Source organism: Tachyglossus aculeatus, chromosome 22 (genome assembly GCF_015852505.1).
Source record: "Tachyglossus aculeatus isolate mTacAcu1 chromosome 22, mTacAcu1.pri, whole genome shotgun sequence".
Classification (NCBI taxonomy): Eukaryota; Metazoa; Chordata; class Mammalia; order Monotremata; family Tachyglossidae; genus Tachyglossus; species Tachyglossus aculeatus.
The window spans coordinates 4,434,201-4,456,833 of NC_052087.1; the positions used below are offsets into that span (position 1 = coordinate 4,434,201).

At 48.4% G+C, this 22,633-nt stretch overlaps 1 protein-coding gene and 1 non-coding gene across 5 annotated transcripts in view; one reads left to right on the top strand and one right to left on the bottom strand.

Moving 5' to 3' along the window:
- The window catches only part of LOC119943539 (transcriptional enhancer factor TEF-1), a 299,094-nt gene that overhangs the window by 142,181 nt on the left and 134,280 nt on the right, over nucleotides 1-22,633 (top strand). The gene's annotated exons all lie outside the window — the stretch shown is intronic.
- On the bottom strand, nucleotides 13,824-13,961 carry LOC119944315. Its single transcript, XR_005455806.1, has one exon. It is a non-coding gene; the product is annotated as a small nucleolar RNA SNORA7 (small nucleolar RNA).

Sequence of the window (22,633 nt, forward strand, 5' to 3'; positions counted from 1 at the left end):
ATGATAAAGTGCTGGGTTTAATAAAAAAAGTATAAGGACTGTAAGCTTGTTATGGGCAGAGAAATTGATGGCTCATTCTGTTGTATTGTACTCCCCCAAGCACTTAGTTCAAGGTTCTGCACATAGTAAGCGCTCAATAAATACCATTGATTTGGTTCCTTAATATTTAAATTTTCTCGATGCTCCCTTTCAACAGCAAGTAGTGGTCGTTTCTCCAAAAAGGATCACGAGCGGCTGAAGACTTAAAGGCAGGTTATCCATTTTTTAACCTGAGGGGATAGCAAAGGGAGGTCTTTTCTTTAAAAAGAAAGAAGATGATGTGGTGCAGAAAAAGGAGAATTCCCTTTCTCCAGACAGCAGACGCACTTCCAACAAATGGCATCCGGAGGTAGCTCAGGGAAAGCGGAGGAGAAAGGAAAAGATGGCTTTTATGGACAGAACTGGAGGGGAAGTAAGGCCTGGCGCTGCTCATCCGAGCCAGGGACCTAGAGAACTGCCCTCTGCCCCAGGCACAGGTGTTCTGGCATTCCAGACAGCGGGAGTGCCACGGGCGACTGGCATGAGGACGGGAGCCCAGGTGGTTAGCTCCTGGCACTGCCAACCCCCGCCCTCTCCAGCGATATCTCTGGGGCGGTTCCAGCCATCAGCAGCAGGGAAACTGAGGCAGGGGCGGGAGGCTTGGCGAAGGGGGAGACCGCAGAGAATGGCAGTCAACAGTCTGGCCTAAGTGACGGGGTAGGGCCTGGGGGACGGAGACCTGGGTTCTAAGCCTGACTCCGTCACTTGCCTGCCCTGTGAGCATGGGCAAGGCACTTAGCATCTCAGTTTCCTTGTCTGTAAAATGGGGATTAAAGACCTCGCTCCTCCCCCGCCCACCAATTCCCATCCCATGAGAACAAGCCTGGTGTAGTGGGACGAGCCCGGGCCTGGGAATCAGAAGGTCATGGGTTCTGATACCGGCTCCGCCGCTCGTCTTTTGTGTGACCTTGGGTAAGTCACTTCACTTCTCTGGGCCTCCTCCTGGGCCTCAGTTACCTCATCTGGAAAATGGGGATTGAGATTGTGATCTCTATGTGGGACAGGGACAGTGTCCAACCTGACCTTGCTGTCTCTGAGGAACCGGACGATGAATGCCCTGATCTGGTTGACTTGTTGGCATTTAACAAAGAATTCAGGCCTTTCAGGGATGAAAACAGTTTGGTGCATGTCAGTCAACACAGAGTGTCACTTCCATGGGCAGCGGTGGAAGCTGTTCAACAATTCCCCCGGTAACGTGCTTATACATAGCCATTTTCTGTTTTAATGTAGTGCACATCCTCAAAAAAAAAAAAGTAGGTTTAGAGGTGTATATCTTCCATTGAATAAGCCCTCTGCTTTGCCAAGTTAATTTCTACATCTCTACGTGTTTTGTTTTGTTGTCTGTCTCCCCCTTCTAGATTGTGAGCCCGTTGTTGGGTAGGGACCGTCTCTATATGTTGCCGACTTGTGCTTCCCAAGCGCTTAGTACAGTGCTCTGCACACAGTAAGCGCTTAATAAATACGATTGAATGAATGAATGAATAAATAATGACCAGCCCCAAGCAGAAACCCGGCGTGGTGAACTGACAGGGTTAAGAGTCGGTATTTACCATTACAAATAGCCACCGTCCTGGAGGACCCGCGGATTGCCAGGATGGCTTCCATTCTAAAGGACCATTGCAGAAGCGATCTCTCTTCTATTGTGGACAAATCTGGGAGAATTGGAAATTATTTTTAGGATCAGTGAACCCATAGGAAAAATGCAGATTGCTGAAGGGGAAGATAACCTGCTTTACCAAAGGGGAACACTAATCTGCTCGTAGCTCTTTGAAAGGTTCAACCACATTGTAGCAGTAATAATAATGATAATAATAATAATGGTACTTGTTAAGCACTTACTATGTGCCAAGCACTGTTCCAAGCACAGGATGGCTCAGTGGAAAGAGCCCGGGCTTGGGAGTCAGAGGTCATGGGTTCTAATCCCAGCTCCGCCGCTTGTCAGCTGTGTGACTTTGGGCAAGTCACTTAACTTCTCTGTGCCTCAGTTCCCTCATCTGTAAAATGGGGATTAAGACTGTGAGCCCCACGTGGGACAACCTTCAGTACCTCGTATCCCCCCAGTGCTTAGAACAGTGCTTGGCACATAGTAAGTGCTTAACAAATACCAACATTATTATTATTATTATTATCAGGTTGTCCCCCATGGGGCTCACAAGTCTTAATCTCCATTTTACAGATGAGGGAACTGAGGAACAGAGAAGTGAAGTGACTCCCCCCTTCTAGACTGTGAGCCCACTATTGGGTAGGGACTGTCTCTATATGTTGCCAACTTGTACTTCCCAAGCGCTTAGTACAGTGATCTGCACGCAGTAAGTGCTCAATAAATACGATTGATCAATTGATTGCCCAAAGTCACACAGCTGACAAGTGGCGGAGCCGGGATTAGAACAGTAATCACTAATAATTGCGGTATTTGTTAAGCGCTCGCTGTGTGCCAAGCACTGTTCTAGGCGCTCCGGTAGATATAAGATAATCAGGTTGGTCACAATCCCTGTTTTCCAACATGTGGGCGGAGGAGTACCTCAAAGTGTATTTGGATTTTCAGAAGGCCCTCACCAGAGTCTTAAAAAGAACATCGAGAGATCATGTGATGGGAGGGAATATTCTGTTTTGGATCGAAAACGTGCTCAGAGATGGTAACGAAGGACGGAGCTTGAAGAGAAGTGGGAACCCACGTTCTCTGCAGTGACAGGCTTGGTTTCTGTCCTTCACGAGCAGTCTGGAGGAGGGAGTGTGCAGAGAAATCTCCAGGTCTTCACATGACACTAACTCTTCTGCGTGTTGAAATGCCTTCATGGAGATAAACTGCTGGAAGACACCAACTAATGTAATCTTACATAGTAAGCGCTCAGTAAATGCCATTATTATAATCTAGTGGGAGGCAGTGTGGTCTAATGGAAAGAGCACAGAATCGGGGGTGACTTCCCTGTTGTATAACCTTGGGCAAATCACTTAACCCAGGTACATATCTGTAATTTATGTATATTGATATCTGTGTCCCCCTCTTCACTATAAGCTCGTTGTGGCAGTGAATGTATCAGTTATATTGTTATAGTGTACTCTACCAAATGTTCAGTACAGTGCTGTGTATGCAGTAAGCACTCAGTAAATACGACTGATTGATGGATTGCTTCCTCTTCTGCGGTCCCTTCTTCATGGACTGTGAGGCCTTCAGGGGGCATGAATGATGACCAAGTTGGTGGTCTTACATTCAGCACAGTGCTTGGAACATCATAGGCTATTAATAAATGCCGTCATGATCATTAGGGGAAAGTAATGTTCTTAGAGAATAATAATCCCCCAATTATTTATATTAATGTCTGTCTTCCCCTCTACACCATAAATTCATTGTGGGCAGAGGAAGGTATCTACCAACTCTGTTACATTGGACTCTCCTAAGTGCATCGTATAGTGCTCTGCACACAGTAAGCACTCAATAAATACCATTGATTGGGTGATTGATTTACTGAATTCAGTTTGGTGACTTTCTCCAAGGCCTGGGGTCCAGAGACGATGAGCTCGTTGTGGGCAGGGAACGTGCCTGCGAAACCTGTTGTGTTGTACTCTCCCAAGCCCTTAAGCGCTTAGTACAGTGCTCTGCACACAGTAAGTGCTCAATAAATACGATTGATTGATTGATTGATTGCTCTGCACACAGAAGACACTTAGTACCGTTGCAGGTGATGATGGTGACACGCTGATGGATGCAGAGCTCTCTCTAAGTTACAGCTCAGTAAGGGGATCTTGGAATCATTTTGACCACTGATTCATTCATTCAGTGGTATTAATTGAGCGCTTATTGTGTGGAGAGCACTGTACTAAGTACTTGGAAAAGTTCAGTGCAGCAATAACAGTGACGTTCCCTGCCCACAACGCGTTCACAGTCTAAAGTGGGGGAGACAGACATCGATGCAAATAAATAAAATTACAGATGTGTACATAAGTGCTTTGGGGCTGGGAGGGGGGAAGAGCAAAGGAACTAAGTCAGGGCAGTGTGGAAGGGAATGGGAGTTGTGGAAAAGTGGGGCTTAGTCTTGGAAGGCCTCTTGGAGGAGATGTGCCTTCAATAAGACTCTGAAGCGGGGGAGAGTGGTTGTCGGATTAGAGGAGTGAGCACATTCTGGGCCAGAGGCAGGGCGCTGGTTAGGGGTCGGGGGTGAGGCAGGCGAGATTAAGGCACAAATGAGAAGGTTAGCACTGGAGGACTGAAGTGTGCAGGCTGGGTTGTAGGAGAGAAGCGAGGTGAGGTAGGAGGGGGCGAGACGTTGGACTGCTTTAAAGCCAATGGTGAGGAGTTTCTGTTTGATGCTGAAGTGGATGGGCAACCACTGGAGTTTTTTGAGGAGCGAGTTAGCGTGTTTTATAGAAAAATGGTCCAGGGAACAGAATGTAGTATGGACTGGAGTGGGGAGAGACAGGAGGCTGGGAGGTCAGCAAGGAGGCAGATGGAGTAATCCAGGTTGGGTAGGATGAGTGAGTCTATTAACGTGGTAGCAGTATGGATGGAGACGAAACGGTGGATTTTAGTCACCACTGATCTTTGCTGTCATTTGAAAGCACGACACTACACAAAAGGCCAGTGGACTATCAGTCCTGATCACCAAAGGGAGAGAAAACAGAACGAAAGGTTGGGTTTTGCCGCTGTGTGAAACCGAGATGTCGCCCCAGCTGGGACAAAAATTTTTGGTTATGGTCGTCGCGTCCGAGGAGGGACAAGCAGGAGCCAGAGAGATCAGGGAAGTGGAATGCCATATTTTTGCCGATTGCCTGAGAGAGGACTCTTCAGCCTGGAAAAACGCCACCTGAGAGGCGGACCTTACTGAGGTTCACCAGATCGGGAAAGGTGTGGGCAGGCCAGACACAAAATTGTCAATGACCGCTTCCCACAGCACTGAGAGAGTCCAGAGGAATCGCTCCTTCACTTAATGGGTGTAAAACCCTCTTAATGTTTTCCCTCGCATCCAACCTAACTCCTTCCTGTTGCAATTGAAGCTCATTTCTCTTGCCTGGGCCCCCGTGGACGTGTGTAATTGGCAGCAGGCTGGAAGGGAAGAAGTTTCTGGTTCCCTTCCTGGTAAGCAAATAGGATTACGCAGCCCAAACTTACGCTTGGGACCGGTGGTGGCCATTTTGCTTCTGGCTCCTTGAAAATTCAAAACAGCCGCGCCATTTGGAAACAGGTGAGAACTTTCCACCGAGGGGGTCAGAGTCAGTTTACCCTGGCGGTCTCTCTCCGGGGAGACTGGGGGAGTTTGCCGGTTTAAGGAAAGGAGGAGAAAGCACCCGTTTCACAGTTGTTGGGGCCACTTGCCCTTCCAGCCCACGGTCTCTCAGAGGTTTCACGTCTTTATCCGGGAAGCAAGGTGGAATTGTGAAATAAAGCTGACTACAAGTAAAAAAACACCACCACTCAAACGCCTCCCTGCGGAGTTTTTTTTTCTTTAAATTGACAGAGGATTTAGGGTGGGTCTTAATCCCCCTCGCCCTGCCCGACACATCTAGTAACTGGTTTAAGTTTCCTTAAAGCCAACGTCCGCTCTGCCCAGTTGCAGGCTTCCTGGCGTGTTTGGCGTCTCTGAGCTCAGAGAAGGGAAATGACCTGCCCAAGATTACACAGTAGGAAGGTGCTCTATGTGCTAGGCCACACTGCTTCTCAATTTAGCTGTGTGATTAGCAACGGTGTCTACACTATTTGGCTTTGATCTCTGTAGTTGTAAATGGTATTATGTTTGCCCCTTTTGAGTGCGTAGGGAATGTTCCACCTCGTTAGCCTGCACTTCCCAAGCTCCTCAATCAATCAATCAATCATATTTATTGAGCGCTTACTGTGTGCAGAGCACTGTACGATGAGCCACACCAAGTGGATCCTTGGTTTTCTGGTGCAGACGGTGTAGACCTGCTTACCTTGGAGGTAGAGGTGTTTCTTGGGGTGTTCTGTGGCTTGTTGGAGTCTATGGTAGTGAGAGAGAGAAGAGAAAAGGAGGTGAGGAGAGAAGGAGAGGGAAAGAAGAGAGAAATTATGGAGAACAGAATCTCCTTCTTGGTGCATTATTCAGAGAGCAGCAGAACACACACCGAGAAAGCACCGTGGCCTAGTGGAAAGAGCACAGACCTGGGGGTCAGAAGACCTGGTATCTGCCACTTGTCTCCTGTGTGTGACTTTGGGCAAATCACTTGGCTTCTCTGTGCCTCAGTTCCCTCATCTGTAAAATGGGGATTAAGACTGTAAGCCCCAGGTGGGACATAAACTGTGTCCAGTCTGTTTAGCTTGTATCTACCCCAGCTGCTCGTACAGTGTCTGGCACAGAGTAAGCGCCTAACAAATACCGTAAAACCAAAAAAGAACAGAATTCCATATTGTGTATTCAATCAATCATATTTATTGAGCGCTTACTGTGTGCAGAGCACTGTACTAAGCGCTTGGGAAGTACAAGTTGGCAACATATAGAGACCGTCCCTCCCCAACAGTGGGCTCACAGTCTAAAAGGGGGAGACAGAGAACAAAACCAAACATACTAACAAAATAAAATAAATAGAATAGATATGTACAAGTAAAATAGAGTAATAAATATGTACAAACATATATACATATATACAGGTGCTTCATTCATTCAATCGTATTTATTGAGTGCTTACTGCGTGCAAAGCACTGTATTAAGCGCTTGTGAAGTACAAGTCAGCAACATATAGAGACGGTCCCTCCCCAACAATGGGCTCGCGGTCTAGAAGGGGGAGACAGACAACAAAACAAAACGTGTAGACGGGTGTCAAAATCGTCAGAAGAAATAGAATTAAAGCTATATGCACATCATTAACAAAATAAATAGAATAGTATGATGTTGCGGGGTGGAATAAGGTGACCTGTTACTGGAACAGACTTAGACTGTGAGCCCACTGTTGGGTAGGGACTGTCTCTATGTGTTGCCAATTTGTACTTCCCAAGTGCTTAGTACAGTGCTCTGCACATAGTAAGCGCTCAATAAATACGATTGATTGATTGATTGATTGATTGGAACGCCTCCCAGTAAGATCGGGGCAGAGGACACTGCGGTGACCCTTAGGCTTGACATGCAGTGTTAGGTTGTGTCCTCATAACAAAGCGCTTAGTATGGTGCTCTGCACACAGTAAGAGCTCAATAAATACGATTGAATAAATGAATGAAAGGGCCCCGATAAGTCTGTGGGAAAGGGTGTGCTGGTCAAGTAACAGAGCATTATGGGGAGGAGGATGAAGGTGTGGTCTGCCATGCTCTTGGATCCAAACTTATTTTGGAGGAAAAGCAGTGTGACTTTGTGGACAGAACATGGCCCTGGGGGTCAGAGGACCTGGGTTCTAATACTGACTCCACCACTTGTCTGCTCTGGGACCTTGGGCAACTCAGCTTGACTTCTCTGTGCCTCAGTTCCCTCATCTGTTAAGTGGGGATTAAGACTATGAGCCCTGGGTGGGACATGGACTGTGTCCAATCCGATGAGCTTCTTTCTACCCCAGCGCTCAGTAGAGTGCCTGGCACATAGTAAGCACTTAACGAATACCAGAAAACAGAAAAGCGATCGGAAAGCCTCATCGCCGCAGGTCTTTGGGTTGGAGTCCTGGGTATCCATTGAAGCAATCGGAGCTTGAGATCCAGCGGAGGGCTTGGGTCAAAGGTCTCCTCTTTAGCATCCCCATTGCCTCTGCTGAAATAATAATAATGATGATGGCATTTATTAAGCGTTTACTATGTGCAAAGCACTGTTCTAAGCGCTGGGGAGGTTACAAGGTGATTAGGTTGTCCCACGGGGAGCTCACAGTTGTAATCCCATTTTACAGATGAGGTAACTGAGGCCCAGAGAAGCGAAGTGACTTGCCCAGAGTCACACAGCTGACAAGTGGCGGAGCCGGGGTTTGAACCCATGACCTCCGACTACAAAGCCCGTGCTCTTTCCACTGAGCCACGCTGAAAGAGTGTGGCCCGGCTGTCTGCGGAATACACAACCGAATAAATAACCCCCCCCCCCCGCCATTTCCCCCGCGACAACGCACTCCGTATTGTGTATTTCCATTTGGTTTGTGTTCTTGAACATTTTTTATTTGCAGTAGATCATAGGGCATTTAAGATAATTCAGAAAATCTGGACAGTAAGCGGAGGAATCTGGGGAGGAAACTCATCCAAGGACCGTAATGCACTCAAGCTGCAGAATTTCAAATGAAGTTGTGCAGATAAGTGTATAAAGTGTACGTTGCTGCATGGCAGAACATCAACCCACGTCCCTAATCGGATCCCGATGGGGGGAACGCCAGAATCTGGCGGGTGACCGGAATCTCAGGGAGAAGACGGGGCGGCCACCAGATCGTAAGCGGGGTCGACGAACAGGTGCCGGTTGTGGTGAACCGACGTCCCGGCAGCACGGGATTGGGGGCGGTGGGGGGAAACGGGGACACAGACATTTCAGGTGTTCAAAATCCATGCCGACCTGATCTCTCAGATACACTGGTGGGGCAAGAGAACGGCCTAGTGGATAGTGCACAAGGCCTTGGGTCAGAAGGTCATGGGTTCGAATCCCTGATTCTTTACTTGCCTGCTGTGGGACCTTGGGTGAGTCGCTGTACTTCTCTGGGCCTCAGTTACCTCCTCTGTACCTCAGCGGGTCGACGTGGAATAATAACAGAGACCGTAAGCTCGTCGTGGGCAGGAAACGTGTCTGTTTATTGTTGTATTGTACTCTTACTACAGTGCTCTGCACAAAGTGAGCGCTCAATAAATACAGTTGATTGTAAAATGGGGATCGAGACTGAGCTCCGTGTGGGAACAGGGACTGCGACCAACCTGACTTGCTGGCCCAGTGGAAAGAACGCGGGCTTGGGAGTCAGAGGTCATGGGTTCGAATCCCAGCTCCGTCACTTGTCAGCTGTGTGACCTGGGACAAGCCGCTTAACTTCTCTGTGCCTCAGTTACCTCATCTATAAAATGGGGATTAGGACCGTGAACCCCAAGTGGGACAACCTAATCACCTTGTATCCCCCCCAGCATTTAGAACAGTGCTTTGCACATAGTAAGCGTTTAACAAATACCACCATTATTATTATTATTCACCCCTGCACTTAGCACATAGTAAGCACTTGGCAAATGCCACTGTTTTATTATGATTATTAATGCATGCTCTCCCCGTGAATTGGGGAGGAGAAGAAAAGGGGATTTGTAACAAAATGTCTGTGGCCGGGGAAGGTCAATTTTAGTGTCTTCAAAGGTGAAGAACCGGAAGCCCTGTGTTATGATGCTAATATAATAATGATAATAAGAGTGGCTATTTGTTGAGTGCTTACTACCTGTCAAGGACTGTAGTAGGTGCTGGGGTGAATACAAGCAAGTCAGGTTGGACAAAGTCCCTGTCCTGCATGGAGCTCACAGTCTCAATCCCCATTTTACAGATGAGGTAACTGAGGCCCAGAGAAGTGAAGCGTCTTGCCCAAGGTCACACAGCAGACAAGTAGCAGAACGGGGATTAGAACCCATGACCTTCTAGGAGTGGGAGTAGATACAAGATCATCAGGTCCCAAAGGGGCTTACAGTCTAAGTAATAATAATAATAATTATGGTATTTGTTAAATGCTTCCTTTGTGCCAAACACTGTTCTAAGCGCCGGGTTAGGTGCAAGGTAATTGGGTTGTCCCACGTGGGGCTCACACTCTTAATCCCCATTTTACAGATGAGGGAATTTAGACACAGAGAAGTTAGGTGGCTTGCCCAAGGCCACGCAGCAGACAAGTGGTGGAGCTGGGATTAGAACCCATGTCCTCTGACTCGAATCCCCATTTTGCAGATGAGGAGACTGAGGCCCAGAGAAATGAGGTGACTTGCCCAAGGTCACACAGCAGACAAGTAGCAGAGCAGGAATTAGAACCCTTGACCTTCTAGATGCGGAGGTAGATTCAAGATCATCAGGTCCCACAAGGGGCTTACAGTCTAAGTAGAGGGCAGGGCAGGAATTGAATCTCCATTTTGCAGATGAGGGGACGGAGGCCCAGAGAAGTGAAGGGATTTGCCCAAGGTCACACAGCAGGGAAGCGGCGAGCCGGGATTAGAAGCCGGGTCCTCTAATTCCCAGGTCCGGGCGTTTTTCGCAAGGCCACACCTGCTTCTGTGTTTCGAGTCCACCGCCCTGTCCCGAGTCCCGGAGCCGTTTGGGTTTGGAGTGTATTTCAGAGAGAAGAAATCGCGGGCCCTGCCAGTCCATTTCTCCACACGCGTTTATTAGGTGACTGCCTAGGTACTGCCAAGTGAGTCATATGCCGCCCTGCCTGTATGCCTTTCGGCTCCATCAGCCGACTATGATATCACCATCACCCGCCGCCAACTGCCACCCTCACGTTGTGGTATCCTTGGCTCGCAGTCATCCATTGGCATCTCCAAGGGCCTTATCCGTTGGCCTTTCCCTACCTACTCTGCCACAGCAAGGCCTAGTGGGTAGAGCCCGGGCCTGGGAATCGGGAGGACCTGGGTTCTAATCCCGGCTCCGCTACTTATCTGCTGTATGCCCCTTGCTTTGTTTTGTTGTCTGTCTCCCCCGTTCGAGACTGTGAGCCCGTTGTTGGGTAGCGATCGTCTCTGTTATCAAACTGTACTTCCCGAGCGCTGATCACAGTCCTCTGCACGCAGTAAGCGCTCAGTAAATACGATTGAAGGAAGGAATGAATGAATTGACTGATTGAATCCCTGGATACGCTCTTGCTAGAACTTGCACGAGCCCTCCACGTCCCGGGCTCTTCCCCTTCACCCGCTCGTGTGTACGGCTGGCTGTCACGGCCTGCCTTTTCCATTAGATCATAAGAGCCTTAAGGGCAAGGGAGGAGTCTCAGTGCTTCGTAAATTCCCCTCACGGTTCCCTCAACGAGCCGCGAGGACGTCTGCCGTCCAGCGGACGAGAAGCCGGGGCCGAGGGCTCTTCCGCAAAGAGTGTCCGAATGGCGAGACCGCTGGACTCTTTCCTGCAAGAGAGCTGTGTGTCTCGGCAGTGCGGTGCAGTGGGCGTTGTGAAATGCTTTGAGCACTGCTTGGCAGGTGGAAGCGCTTTTCAAGTATCGCAATTATTGTCATTAGAATCGATGCCGGGATGGGGATTTTCCGTCTCGGCTTTCCAGGCTCTCTTCAATGTGCATCACGAGCGTGGTACCTCAGCGGGTTGACGTGGAATGATAACAGAGACCGTAAGCTCATCGTGGGCAGGAAACGTGTCTGTTTATTGTTGTATTGTACTCTTACTACAGTGCTCTGCACAAAGTGAGTGCTCAATAAATACAGTTGATTGTCTGACTGACTGAAAATTGTGGTTTTTACCACCCACTAACCACTGGACTAAGCACTGGAGTAGACACAAGATAATCAGGACCCTGTCCTAATAGTAATAATAGTGATAGTGTTTGTTAAGCGCTTACTCTGTGCTCTGCACAAAGTGAGTGCTCAGTAAATACAGTTGATTGTCTGACTGACTGAAAATTGTGGTTTTTACCACCCACTAACCACTGGACTAAGCACTGGAGTAGACACAAGATAATCAGGACCCTGTCCTAATAGTAATAATAGTGATAGTGTTTGTTAAGCGCTTACTATGTGCTCTGCACAAAGTGAGTGCTCAATAAATAGTTGATTGTCTGACTGACTGAAAATTGTGGTTTTTACCACCCACTAACCACTGGACTAAGCACTGGAGTAGACACAAGATAATCAGGACCCTGTCTTAATAGTAATAATAGTGATAGTGTTTGTTAAGCACTTACTATGTGCCAAGCACTGTTCTAAGCCCTGGGGTAGATACAAAGTAATCAGGTTGGACGCAGTCCCTGTCCCACATGAGGTTCACACTCTTAATCCCCATTTTTCCAGACGAGGTAACTGAGGCACAGAGAAGTTAAGTGACTTGCCCGAGGACGCATAGCAGACAAGTGGCGGAGCTGGGATTAGAACCCACGACTTCTGGGCTCTTGCCACTAGGTCATGGCTGACAGATCAACCGTATTTATGGTGCGCTCACTGTGTGCAGCGCACTGTACTAAACACTTGGGAGAGTACAGTACAACAGAATTGGTAGACACGGCCCCTGTCCAACACGAACTTACAGTCTAGAGGGGGGGAGACAGGCATTAGTCGATCAATCAGTGGTATTCACTGAGCACTTACTGTATGCAGAGCACTGTATTAAGTGTTTAGGAGAGTACAATGCAGCAATATAACAGATACGTTCCCTGCCCACAATGTGTCGCAGAGCAGAGAGTGAATCACCATTTTACAGATGAGGAAGCTTGAGGCCCAGAGAAGTGAAGTGACTTGCACAAGGTCATCCAGCAGACAAGTGGCAGAGGCGAGATTAGAACCCAGGTCGTCTGACTTCCTCTTTCCACTAGTGCTCTTTCCTCTAGGCCACACTGCCTCCCTCTAAGCCTCAACATTTTAGCTCCTCACCAGGCCAGGCCAACTTGATGCCTTGGGGATGGCAGGTTATAGTTGATGTTGGTGGTATTTGTTAAGTGCTTAGTGTGTGCCAGCCATGTGGGACAACCCGATTACCCTGTCCCTACCCCAGCGCTTAGAACGGTGCTTGGCATGTAGTAAGCGCTTAAAAAATACCATTACTATGATTATTAGGTGCAAGCTAATCAGTCCATGTCCCACATGGGGCTCAGAGCGTTAATCCCCATTTTACAGATGAGGTGACTGAGTCCCAAAGAAGTGAAGTGGCTTGCCCAAGGTCACACATAGCAGACATGCGGCAGGGCCGGGATTAGAACCCAGGTCCTTCTGATTCCCGGGCCCAGACCCTATCCCCTAGGCCATGCTGCTTCTCACAAAGTTGTGCCAGCATGGGACCGTAACCACATCCCCACCACCTTTCTCCCCCGTACTCTCAGGGCCCGTCAGTAGACTGGAAGCCTGTCGTCTAGTCTGAAAGCTCGTCGAGGGCAAGGAACGTGTCTCCCGACTCTTGTAGCAGTAGACTCTCTCAGCCGCTTAGTACGGTGCTCAGCACGCAGTAAGAGTGCAATAAATACGATTGATTGTCTCAGGAGACGATGAGGGTCAGAGCTGGCCGGGGGGAGGGACGAGTTCAAACCGCCAGGCAAACGTCCTTTGTGGTCAGCACTTCTGGCGGCTCTTGTGTCCTGGTTGGGCACTCCTGCCCGATGGGAAGTGTCATCATCATCATCATCAATCGTATTTATTGAGCGCTTACTGTGTGCAGAGCACTGTACTAAAGTGTCATGACATTACATTACATGGGAAGTGAGGATTACTTGGAATCTGGGGAAATGTGGCATCTTCCCGTCACTCATTCAATCTTATTTATTGGGTGCTTAGTGTGTGCAAAGCACTGTACTTAAGCGCTCATTCGGGGCACTTCATTTTATCTTGGCTTATGCTGTTGAGTCGTTTCCAACCCGTAGCGACACCACGGACACATCTCTCCCAGAACGCCCCACTCTCCATCTTTCTGGTTTTGTTAGTACGTTTAGTTTTGTTCTCTGTCTCCCCCTTTTAGACTGTGAGCCCACTGTTGGGCAGGGACTGTCTCTATATGTTGCCAATTTGTAATTCCCAAGCGCTTAGTACAGTGCTCTGCACACAGTAAGCGCTCAATAAATACGATTGATGATACAACTTGGTAAAAATCGGGAAGCAGTTCACCATTGCCGCCTTCTGCGCGGTAAGCTTGAGTGTTTGCCCTCGACTCCCTCCCGTGCCTCTGCTGCCCAGCTCGGGTGAGTTTGGACTTGTAGCAAATTGCCTTCCACTCGCTAGCCACTGGCCAAACTGGGAATGTAATGGACAGGCCTCTACTCGACTCTCCCTCCCATAGCCGAGACTGGTAGAGTACTGGAAACTCTCCAGGTGCGACCCCGAGAGGGGCTTCATTTTTTAGCCAGGTACAAACCAGTCATTGTACACTGTAACTTACAGCACTGTCAGTAAGTTAGGTTTTTTTATAATAAGTATTTGTTACACACTTATGTGCCAGACACTCTACCAAGTGCTGGGGTAGAGCCCACTGTTGGGTAGGGACCGTCTCTATATGTTGCCAACTTGTACTTCCCAAGCGCTTAGTACAGTGCTCTGCACACAGTAAGCGCTCAATAAATACGATTGATGATGATGATGGTAAAAGCTAATCAGGTTGGACACAGTCTGTGTCTCACACGGGGCTCACAGCAGTAATCCCGATTTTACAGATGAGGTACCTGAGGCTCAGAGGAGTGAAATGACTCGCCCCAAGTCACGCAGCATGTGGTGGAGCAGGATTAGAACCCATGACCTCTGACTCCCGGGCCTCTGGTCTTTCCACGAGGTCACGCTGCTTTGAATAAACGAGTAAATAATAAAGCTTTTATACTGGATCAGCTTTTTCTTGCAAATGATTTTTCCTTGGTAGAAGACCTTACATCTAAATCCAGGCTGTCTAAAATTGAGTCCTCAGTATCCACAAATTGAACTATAACAATAATAATAACAATAATAGCATTTATTAAGCACTTACTATGTGCAAAGCACTGTTCTAAGCGCTGGACAGCTTATTAGGTGATCGGGTGGTCCCACAGGGGGCTCACAGTCTTCATCCCCATTTTACAGATGAGGTAACTGAGGCCCAGAGAAGTTAAGTGACTTGCCCAAACTCACGCAACTGACAATTGGCAGAGCCGGGGTTTGAACCCATGACTTCTGACTCCAAAGCCTGTGCTCTTTCCACTGAGCCACGCTGCTTCTCTAAAGGTTTAGAGAAAAGGTTTTCACAATAGCATAATTGACCCATTGTTATTTTGAGGGCTTTTTTTTTTTAATCAATGTAATGTGCTCATATTTACTAATTATCCACTGAAGGGGGATAAACACAGCCCATCTCCTTCCAGTGGGACAGAATTCTCTCAACGGGAACCGAATGAAAACTGTGTCGCCAGCAGCACTCCTCAGCCGAACTGCCAAGCGATGAGTTTTTCGGGCGACTGTTCAGCGTGAAGCGAGACGGAACCGTGGCAAAAACAATTCTCCGACTAATTTCAGATTGTTCTAAGTATTGAATGTTCACAATCGGGTCTTGTGTCCCCAAGGATTTACACTGGAGATGTTCCTTTCCCACACATTGTGGCTGTTAGCTGCAAACAATGCTGCATTTGTTTATGGTTGCACGTCCTATGTCTGTGTGTGTGCGCGCGTCGATGAGAGCAGCAGAGATTTTGCCTTAGAAACAAATGAGGTAAAGACTGGAAAATGAACTTTGGGAAATAGGGAGACACGTTCTCTCTCTCCATAAGTGGTTTCTCTGTATCATCTTAATTTTTGACCTTGGGCCAAACTTTTGGGGAAATAACACTGTATGCCACGTTTTTCATTCATGTCCTGTCTACTGCCTGATGGTTTATCAAAGCCGTGCTAGGCCTAGTGGTGTTCGTTGAGTCAATCAGTGGTGTTTAATGAGTGTGTTCTGTGTGGGAGAGAGCTGCTCTTTAATAAAAATAATAGTAATAATTTTGGTATTTGTTAAGCACTTACTATGTTCTCACATAATTGAACTTACACTGTTCTAAGCGCTGGGGGAGATACAAGGTAAGATACAAGTTAAGAGTTTTAACTCCTAGGAGTTGAGGAATCGTGAGCATGTTGTCAGTAATCAGAGGAGCCTTTGCCTTTTTTTCTTTTGCTTTTTATTGGTACCTGGCCAGTCACTGTCCTAAGTGCTGGTATAGATACAAGTTTATTATTCATTTATTCAGTCGTATTTATTGAGCCCTTACTGTGTGCGGAGCACTGTACTAAGTGCTTATGTTGCCAATTTGTACTTCCCAAGCGCTTAGTACAGTGCTCTGCACATAGTAAGCGCTCAATAAATATGATTGATTGATTGATTGCTTGGGAGAGTACAAAGATAACAAGAAACAGACACATTTCCTGCCCACATTGAGCTTACAGTCTAGGTGGGACACAGTTGGTGTTCTCCAGTAGACCGGGGTTGGCGACAGGTTCAGTGTTTCCAGAGCCAGCCCGGCTAGAGGTCACGCAGTTGTATTTATTGAGCGCTCCCTGTGTGCAGAGCACTGTACTAAGCGCTTGGGAGAGTACAATCTAACAATAAACAGACACATTCCCCGCCCATACATTCTAGAGGGGGAAACCGACATTAATATAAGCAAATTAGAGCTATGGACATAAGTACCGTGGGGCTGGGGGGGGGGGATGAATAAAAGGAGCAAGTCAGGGTGACGCAGAAAGGAGCGGAAGAAGAAGAAAAGAGGGCTTAGTCAGGGAAGGCCTCTGAATAAGGCTTCGAAGCGGGGGAGCGTAATTGTCCGTCAGCTATGAAGAGGGAGGGCATTCCAGGCCAGAGGCAGGACGTGGGTGAGGGGTCGGTGGTGAGAGAGACGAGATCGGGGGACAGTGCGAAGATTGGCATTAGAGGAGCGAAGTGTGCGGACAGTGCTGGGGCCTCTGGAAAGTTAATTCAAAGAAAATCATCAGAGATACTCACAGGGCCTTCTTAGAGCAGCTCAGGGGAGCTTTCTCCTCTCCTCCATTTTCTCTTTCTTCCCGGTCCCACCCGTCCCCCATGCGGCACATAAAGCTCAAATAATTGCGTGCTTGTCAGCGGATATCGACTCTCGATAGGTTTCTCGGGCTTGGGTGGCAACTGGGGTCCATCGAAGTAGAAGAGCATCTTCGGGCAGTTACAAGCCTCGCGAGCGGCTGCGATTCCTGTAGCCGTGCCCTGGAAAGGCCGCAAATCTTGAGTGGCCCGACGTGGGAAAGGCTAGGTGACTCAGCTTGGCACCCACTTGGGATCCACGGTCGGTGACTAAATCCTCGGAAGTTTGGGAAAGGCGAGCCGGCAGCGGAGGAGAGGCAGCGGGCTGGCGCGTGGCGAGGGAGGGGCGGGACACCCAGAAACGGTGACGCATTGAAGAGGGAGGGTCTGCAGGTGGAGGGGGGTGTTGGCTACCTGCAATCCTCCCGTCAGTCGCGTTCTGGTGATTAATAGGAGGTGGTATGTGGGATTCCCTTCAGCTTGGGAGCATTTCAAGTGGATCTGCTTTTCAGCCACTGAACCACTGGGTAGCATGTGGGCATAATAATAATAACAGTTGTGGTATTTGCTGAGCGCTTGCCATGTGCCAAGCACTGTACGAAGCGTTGGGGTAGATACGATATCATCAGGCCCCATGTGAGGCTCACAGTCTAAGTAGCAGGAAGAACAGGTACTGGAGGCGGAGAAGCAAAGTGACTTACCCAAGGTAACACAGCGGACAAGTGGCGGAGCCAGGGTTAGAACCCAGGTCTTTTCCACTAGGCCACACTGCTTCACTGCACTGCCCGAGAGGGTGTCAAGCCAATGCATTGAATTTAACAGACCCCGGACAGTCACTCATTCATTCAGTTGTATTTATTGAACACTTACTTTGTGCAGAGCATTGTATTAAGCGCTTGGGAGAGTGCAATATAACAATATAACAGTGCTCTGCACACAGTAAGCGCTCAATAAATACAATTGAATGAATGAATGAACAGACACATTCCCTACTCACAATAAGCTGACAGTCTAGAGAGGGAGACAGCCATTAATATAAGTAAATACATTACAGATACGGCCATAAGTGGTATGGGGCTGGAGTAAACTGAGGCACAGAGAAGTGATGTGACTTTCCCATGGTCACACAGCAGACGAGCAGTGAAGCTGGAGTTAGAACCCAAGCCTGCGCTCTTTCCAGTAGGCCGTACGGCTTCATTAAAGCACTATCCGAGATGATGTCAAGCCAATGCACTCATTTTAACTGATACTGGGTATTCATTCAATCAGTCGTATTTATTGAGTGCTTACTGTATGCAGGGCATTGTACTAAGCGCTTGGAAGAGTACAGTACACCACGATTGAATCAATCAATCAATCATATTTATTGAGCGCTTACTGTGTGCAGAGCACTGTACTAAGCGCTTGGGAAGTACAAGTTGTCACTATAACATAATGAATGAATGAATGAATAAACAGACACATTTCCTACCCACAATGAGCTGACAGTCTAGAGAAGGAGACAGCCATTAATATAAGTAAATACATTACAGATACGGCCATAAGTGCTATGGGGCTGGAGGAAACTGAGGCACAGAGAAGTGATGTGACTTGCCCATGGTCACACAGCAGACGAGCAGTGAAGTTGGAGTTAGAACCCAAGCCTGCGCTCTTTCCAGTAGGCCGTACGGCTTCATTAAAGCACTATCCGAGATGATGTCAAGCCAATGCACTCATTTTAACTGATGCTGGGTATTCATTCAATCAGTCGTATTTATTGAGTGCTTACTGTATGCAGGGCATTGTACTAAGCGCTTGGAAGAGTACAGTACACCACGATTGAATCAATCAATCAATCAATCAATCGTATTTATTGATCGCTTACTGTGTGCAGATGCACCACGATTGAATGAACAGACACATTCCCTACCCACAATGAGCTTATAGTCTAGAGGGGGAGACAGGCATTAATCAAAATAAATGAACCACAGATAAGTAAATAAGTGCTCTGGGGCTGCAAGGTAATTTCCATCAGTGAAAACCCAAGTGGAGTTTACTTTAAGACTAAAAGCTCGTCTGTAGACTGTAAGCTCATTGTGGGCAGGGAACATGTCTACCAACTCTGTTGTAGCGTCCTCTCCCAAGAGCTTAGCACAGTGCTCTGCACAAAGGAAGCGCTCAGTAAATATCATCGGTCGATTGAGTTTGGCCGTCAGGTGAGTGCAGATACGGAGTCGGTGGGTCGATTCTCACCGAAGGAGGGGAGTGGTGGCCCAGGCGATGCAATAGGGCACAGTAAGCGCTCAATAAACACAATTGATGATGATGATGATGATGGTAGGACGGAGAAGACAAAATGGAGTCCAGAGGGGACTGATAGAGCAGGGCGCCTCTGGTACCTGTCCGGACAATGGGCGCACGGGCCTAGGGGCATCACGGTGACCCCCCTCTTGGGAACTGCAGGCCCTACAGCAGAGGAGTTCAGAGGAAAGGCAGGCGAAAGTGATAATAATAATAACGATGGTATTTGTTAAGTGCTTCCTGTGTGCCAGGCACTGTACTAAGTGGTGGGGTGGATGCAAGCGTATCGGGTTGGACACGGTCCCTGTCCCACTTGGGACTCACAGCCTTTATCCCCATTTTACAGTTGAGGTCACTGAGGCCTAGAGAAGGGAAGTGACTTGCCCAAGGTCACCCAACAGACAAGTGGCGGAGCGGGAATTAGAACCCATGACCTTCTGAATCCCTTCTATCCACTACGCCGTGCTGCTGTGCAATCCTCTAAACTCTAGGTTCCTTGTGGGGAGGGAACGGGTCCACCAGCTCTGTTTTGTGGTACTCTCCCAAGTGCTTACTTGTCCAGCGCTTAGAACAGTGCTTTGCACATAGTAAGCGCTTAACAAATGCCATCATTATTATTATTATTATTACAGTGCGTGTGCATAGTAGGGGCTCAGTAAATATCAGTGATTGGTGAGTAACTCTGTGGCGGGTCCTGGAGAGTGGGCTGAAGGAGGGATCCCAGATCTTATTCGTCCAATCCCATTTTTTAGACACCCCCCCACCCCATCCAGCCATTACTGTCCAGTATGGTGTGTTTCACTGGGAACAGCTAGCAATCCCAGCCATTCGGAAGTGCCGATGTTGTGCAGGCAAATGATCGGAAAATCCCCCTAGACCGTAAGCTCGTTTGGGGCAGGGAATATGTCTTCCAACTCTGTTCTGTTGCTACATCAGATCCCCACAAGCGCTTAGTACCGTGCATTCTGCCCACAGTTAGTGCTCAAGAAAAACGGTGGATCGCTGGATTGAACTCCGAACCCGGCTAATTTGAAAGACCGTGTGTTTGTTTGTTTTCTTTCTTTCTGGCCCCTTGAGTTTCCAGCGAGTGAAGTTGGACGGTAACCAGCGAGCTGGTTACCCTGGGGTAGTTGGGTCAGAGCCAGTTGAGTTCCTTGTGGTCAGAATTCCACATTCTGCACAAGCTGGGGAATCTTTTTTTTCCCCCTCTATCCGATTGTTGAGCGTGCCTACTGCCAAAAACGCCTGTGGGCTCGTGTACAGAATTGAATCAAAAAAGCACAGTAAACGATCACAGAGGATATTGCTTCTTTTGGGGTGGTTTGGGCCACGTGCTCGCCTCCTAACCTGGAGGCGACGGGAGCAGAAGTGCAAGCCTCCCCTGCTCGCTCTTACTGCTAGGGGAATAGCGCTTTGTGCTCCGGGGAAGAAAGACGCTCTTTGAATACACAGTTGTTGTTGTTCTAGCCGCTTCGGTCTCCTCTTGCCCCCCGCCTCCCGCCCACCCCCGCGAAATCTTCTCTCCGAAGCTCTCATTTCTTATTTAAATGTGTTCTCCACCCAGGCCTGGTCACCGGGCCTTGGGAGCCAGTTGCCTGTCCACCTCCGCATCAAACGGAAAGTCCTCACCCTTGGCTTTAAAGCAATCAATCCCCTTGCCCCCTCTGACCTTACCTCACTACTCTCCTACTCCAACCGAGCCCTCCCACTTCGCTCCTGTAATGCCAACCTTCTCACTGTACCTCCATCTCGTCTTTCTTGTCGCCGACCTCGTGCCCAAATTCTGCCTCTGGCCTGTGATGCCCTCCCTCCTCACATCCAACAGACAATTACTCTCTCCACTCTCCTTCAAAGCCTTACTGAACACACATCTCGTCCAAGAGGGATTCCTTGACTAAGCCCTCCTTTCCTCTTCTCCCACTCCCTTCTGCATCGCCCTGACTTGCTCCCCTTATCCATCCCTCCTCCCACCCCCACAGCACTTATGTCAAAATCCGTAAGTTATTTATATTAATATCCGTCTCCCCCTCTCGACTGTAAGCTCGCTGTGGGTAGGGAATGTGTCTGTTATATTGTTATATTACTCTCCCAAGCGCTTACTGTAGTGCTCTGCACACACAAAGCACTCAATAAGTACAATAGGCTGATGGACTGAGTGACTGACCACTGGGCCTAAGGTATTTGTTAAGCACTTACTGCGTGCCAGGAACTGTACTAAGCGCTGGAGTAGATGCAAACAGATCAAGTTGAACACAGTCCCTGTCCCTTGTGAGGCTCACAGTCTCAATCCAGGTTTTACAGATGAGGAAACTGAGGCCCAGAGAAGTGAAGGGACTAGCTCAGGGTCACACAGCAGACAAGTGGCGGAGCTGGGATTAATTTCCACAGCCTTCTGATTTCCAGGCCCGTTCTCTATCCATTCTGCCACAGTCCAGGAGTTGCAATTCCCCAAGTCAGGGAGTAAGGCAGAAAGAAATCAATCAATCCGTGGTATTTATTGAGCACTTATAGGGTGTAGAGCATTGTTCTGAGCACCTGGGAGAGGACAACAGAACAGAGTCAGTAGACAAGTTCCCTGCCCAGAGCAAACTTTACAATATGGGCAGGGGAGACAGGCCCAGATACAGATAAATAAGAAGGATATGTACGTAAGTGCTTTGGATCTGAGGGAAGGGTGAATTAAGGGAGCCGATCAGGGCCACGCAGAAGGGAGCGGGAGAAGGGGAAAAGTGGGCTTCGTCGGGGAAGGCCTCTTGGAGGAGATGTGCCTTCAGTGAGGCTTTGAAGAGGGGGAGCGCGGTTGCCCGTCGGATACGAAGAGGGAGGGGGTTCCAGGCCAGAGGCAGGATATCAAAAGAAACCTTTTGATATCAAGCAGAAAATTGCAGGTGTCATTTCGGCAGGCTCTAGATGGGAAAAGACACCCATCCAGTGCTCACGGGGCTGGCGTCTCTATGATGGCAAGAGTCTATTTGAAGAGGAGTTGTTAAAACATAAGAGAAGCCATGGTGATAATATCTCCGTGAATATTACGGCGGAGTGCTGCTAATGGTGCCGGCTAGGGCTTCGTCTAGGGCTTCGGGGAGTCGGGGAAGAAATCTGCCGGGAGAAATTACGCCGGGATCTCCAGACTGCTCGGAAAATGTTTGCATCTGAATTTCAAAGACCCTCGCCTTTCCCTTAGTTGTGTTTAAGGTAACTACGCTTTTTGGGGGGGCCCTAGCTGCCTCCCCCTTTTCTGTGGTACTTATTAAATGGGGATCGAGACTGTGAGCCCCACATGGGACAGGGATTGTGTCCAACCCGATTTGCTCGTCTCCACTCCATCGCTTAGTACAGTGCCCAGCACATACTAAGCGTGTAACAAATACCGCAATTATTATTAAGACCCAGGCATTGAGTGGCTTTTGCTTGGTCTTGGTCAGCCAGGTGACTGGCATCCTACTTGGAGAAATGATGATAGGCAGGCCTAGCCTCCGAGTGCTTTTCATTCATTCACTCATTCAGTCGTATTTATTGAGCACTACTGTGTACAGAGCACTGTACTAAGCGCTTGGAAAGTACAGTTCGGCAATAGAGACAATCCCTGATTTTATCACCGAGCTCCAGGAGATCTCGCCATCGAATAATAATAATGTTGGTATGTGTTAAGCGCTTACTATGTGCCAAGCACTGTGTTAAGTGCTGGGGTAGATACAAAGTAATCAGGTTGCCCCACGTGGGGCTCACA